Source organism: Ostrea edulis, chromosome 6 (assembly GCF_947568905.1).
Source record: "Ostrea edulis chromosome 6, xbOstEdul1.1, whole genome shotgun sequence".
In the NCBI taxonomy this organism is placed as follows: Eukaryota; Metazoa; Mollusca; class Bivalvia; order Ostreida; family Ostreidae; genus Ostrea; species Ostrea edulis.
Window position 1 is genome coordinate 59,022,519 of NC_079169.1, and position 4,890 is coordinate 59,027,408.

Below are 4,890 nucleotides of genomic sequence, written 5' to 3' on the forward strand. Positions count from 1 at the left end.
ATCAACATTTTTATTAAGCACTCAGCTACATTTCATACACATCCTAAAATTATTGTATACATTTTTACACATGTAATATCACTTCAAATATGGGGTATTTCCATTTTTTTTTTTTTAAAAGTTGACCGGACCTATAATGCAAAACTGTCCCCTGCTACAGTATCAAATGCACAACTAAATTTATAATGCTTTGGGATACAGTACGGATTCGTTATCAGTTATGCAGAGATTTTCAATGTATACACCTAAATTTTTTGATGTACGTTCCGTGGATGTGACATCCAGAGTATGCTTACTCTGATGCTGACACAGAATGTTAACTTGACAGTTACATAAGCGATTATCTTTTACAAGATACGGGACCGTTTATCTATCAATCGATAGATTAGTGATTTACAGCATTTAGTTACATGTAAGTCAAGCAATGTGTAAAATATGTTTGTGCACACATGGGTATTGTAAGCTTCAAATATATGGTTTTGCAAATTATAGGTATAGTTCTGTGTATATTGCACGCGATAGATAGATGTTCATCAGCCATGATCAGGATAAAGTAACGAGTTTACTTCCGTCCACGAAGTTTCCGGAGCAAAATGATGCTGTATTTGTACAAGAGTTAAGAAGATCAAATATCAATATTGCTATTTCATTCTCGTATCACTAGCGTTAGATAACATCAATAAGACTCGGTGGTAAGCCGACTGCTCGCTGCGGGCTCTCCATGTCCCGTCGCAATCATAAAAGACAGTCAAATTTTATTTATCTGTTTATAACAGTAATCAATCTTCTTCATGACATTATACTTGAACATTGTAGATGATATAAATCCCTTTTCTTGGAAATCAATACTCCCTGCTTTTTGGCTATTAAAGTGTTGTCAATCATGGTGAAACAAATATGCGAACCCCTAACCCTTCACAGCCCAAATGGAGGGTTGGTCATTCATAGAAAGGAGAAATCCTGAAGAACCTGCATAACTCCAACTTTACCAAGTATTGATATTTGAAAAACTAGGTACATGTATTAAGAGGTACGATGATGAATATTTGTGGTTTAGTTCTGTTGCTTTGGGAACGCTTGCACATGGATGTACGTTGTAAATCCACTTTATGAAGATTTGTATTGAATATCTAAGACTATCACCTCCACTTTACAGTCTGTACTCTGCCTTCACAAATAAGCTATGAAATAAAGTAAGTGAAATGCAAAAATATATTTGTTGTTTTTTCTTTAATGGAGGGCACGAAGAAAACAATATATCATCATCGTCAATATCTAAATTGAATTTTATACAGAAGGGTAATTTTGATTTATTGTTGCTGACAGCTTCATATTTCAATTAACCTACAACACACATGCAAACAAAACGTATAATAGAAAATGAAGAACACAATTAAAAACAATTTGTGAACCATGTCTAGGAACATTGAGAATGATTTTTATTATTGTACGGCACGCTTACAATTTTGCTGTCTAGAGAAAATGGCGTATGCACGGATATCATTTCGTGTAAATGAGACGAATCCCAATGTACAATGAGCTTCAATACTGCGTATCTTTAAAGTTTTACTGAAGATCTCGAGTAGCCAAGTGTGATCTATAAGCTTCAAAGGCAAATAAGCAACACGAACAAAGCCTTGTTGCTGTTATCAAGGCAGCCAGTTAACTAATTCTTAATACTTGAATGATTATGTGTATTCGTCTGGTGCACTTGCATTTTACATGCAATGATAGAAATTTTTATAGCTTCAATTACGTAAATTCCCATTACTATAGAACAGATGAAAGCGACAGAATCCGAAAAAGCACTATACGTCCTTAGTTATGGAAATTGATAAATCTGAACGAAGACAGTGAGTCTACTTTCTAAGAGAACAACGGCCTTCCAGTGTAAAAACATAGCTTTGTACTGAAGTGTTCATATACTACATTCAGATTTCACGAGGTCAGTTGCAATTAAATCAGTGCTGTGAAAAATTTACTGGAATTAAAAAGGACAGCTCAAACTTGCTTGTGCTGAGTTGTAATATATTGCAACATACTGTAACTTGCTCTTCTGCGGTGAATTTGAGTAGCTATATCTTACCATTACAGTGTAACACGTTTGGTGATAATAAGGAAGATACATGCCTGCGTACATTCGTTATGTACATGCGTGTATTGGGCGCAGACGACAGTGATTTAGCACCTGATCACACCACTAATTAGAAGACATTGGCAGTACCTCGTCAGGAATGGAATTATCTTGTAGCAGTTTCAATAATGTGTTGGTTTCAGGTAAATCAATTTATCCCGTGATCTCAAAGGTGGTTACTGTACACAGTCCAGAGGGACACTTAATGTTTGCATACTGAATTTTGATTAAAAGCATTATTCCTCGACTATGTTGATAGAAATATTATACCTCATTCATATTCTTATTGATCATTTGCACCCAAGGACGTACAATATCAAAATATTACAAATGTGTACGGATCACATCTTATGATTAATATACGGCCAGTATAACGAATGTTTTATCGGGTTTCTTTTGTGAAAATAGTATACATATATATGCTATAGTACTTTTCTGTTCTAGTTAAAAAGAAAGTTAGGATATGTTGAACTAGACTGCACCAATGTGCCGTGCTGTTGCTAATTACAGGGACTGATCTCGATGCAATGAATAGTTGTATTTGTCATTGAAGCATCACTATACACCGCTGCTGTAAATGTCACAGAATGTTGACCGTAGTATCGAGTGATTCTATACCCTAGATCCAACAAGCCTTATGGAAATGGGTACTCCCATCACGTTATATAATCATTTGATGCATGAATTTACATAATGTGTTATCTCAGTTGCAAAATAGCATTAATTCAGTATTATATATGACTTGGGTAGATATTCCAACCGTCCAGCGTGCTGGTCACATGCTGCTAGCAGATTTCAAAATTTAGACACCAATATTTTAGCATGAAATTTCTGTGAAGGACGTCTTATTGGTCAAAATAAGTAAGCGGAGTTTCACGTGTCAATTTTTAAAAATAGAAAAAAATTCGCACGCCGTAGCGTGATTACGTAAGCTGTGTGTACTATCAAAATCAAGTCAATTTAAAAACTCTACCAACAGAGCTGAAAATTAAGGAAAGACTTGTTTAATTTAAATACAGGTATAATGAATTTCATGTATTAAATAATTAAATGTTATACACTTTATGCAAATCATACAATTTAACTCGCAGTCAAGCTAAAAAAAATTATCATTATTTATCTATCATTCTGGGGTGATTTTATGGCCCCTCTCAAAATATTCAAGATCACGTGACGTCGCAAGCTGAATTAGAAAGTAAATCAAGGCAACGTTTAGTTTACTTTATTGAAATATTGAGAAACATCTCATTGGTATGGTACAGTTATATGATAATCAAGTAGCAATACACTAGTGAGTATAACCATGTGACCAAATATGGAGGATGGACAAACATATAATATCTTATCAGTTTCTTAGGCTCAGTGCCTTTATGAAAGGTGAAAATAACGAACAGTGATCAATCCCATAACTTCTATAAGCAATACAAACTATACGGACCTCTGGACACACCAGAGGTGGGGTCAGGTGCCTAGGAGGAGTAAGCATCCTCTGTCGACCGGTCACACCCGGTTTAATCAAAAACCTTGCCAAATTATAATGCTTTTCTGTTTCTTATCGAAAAAAGTTGCACAAGTTTGAACATGGATGGTCGAGTAAAATAATTTCGTTTGATGTATGTTTTTCGTAAATCGGAATAATAGGGACATGACAGAACAAAATGGTATTCGTCTTCAATTTCGTTGAACGCCGCGGTGGCCGAGGGGTTGGAGCGTTCGCCCCGCATGCGGAAGGCCGGGGTTCGGATCCCGGCCGCGACAAACCTAAGTCGTTAAAACAGGTAGTGACAGTTCCATCGCCAAACGCTAGGCACCAGGTGTGAATGTTACGGGTCCTCGGAGATGACCCGTGTCACAGAAGGAGTGGCACGCTAAAGAACCCTCACTGCTCAATGCCCGTAAGAGCCGAACATAGGCCTAAATTTGAATCCCTTCACCGGTCTTGGTGACATATCCATATGAGTGAAAAATTCTCGAGCGAGCTTGATACAATCAATCAATCAATTTCGTTAAAATCACATTTGTCATTTTTTGAGACCTTGCTATGTTTGAGTATTGATCCTTTTCTATCAACAGCTCATGTGCAGACATTCTAAATTTACTCAATATTGTAATAAAATCTTTTGGTAAACATTTTCTTAAATAGTATTGAAGATAAAAACTATCAGGTAGATGCTACCTTTCAAAAAATGAATGCATCTCTTGTATAAATAAATCATTTAACAATTGATTACAACAAGAAAGAACGCTGATTTCTTTTCAACATACTGGTTATTCCAAACATATCCAAGTCCTAAATTCTGTAGTACATTTCTGACATCAGTTAACCAGTTGTGATGCAAGTCAATATCTTCTAACATATGATTTCAACATACAATTGTCTGCCTGAAAGTTTAACCCAATATTTCAAGATTCAGAATAGATCCTCAGTACCCTTTACTTGTCGTAAGAGGCGACTAAATGGGTGGTCCGTCGGATGAGATCGAAAAAACCGAGGTCCCGTGTCACAGCAGGTGTGGCACGATAAAGATCCTTCCCTGCTCATAGGCCATAAGCGCCAAACATAAGCCTAAATTTTACAGCCCTTCACCGGCAATGGTAATTGATTGATTGTATCTTGCGTAACGTCTCGCTCGAGAATTTTTCACTATGGAAACGTCCCGGCAATGGTGATGTGTCCATATGAGTGATATATTTTCGAGAGGGACGTAAAACAATATTTAATCAATTAACCGTTGTTTTCTGACAATACATGATGT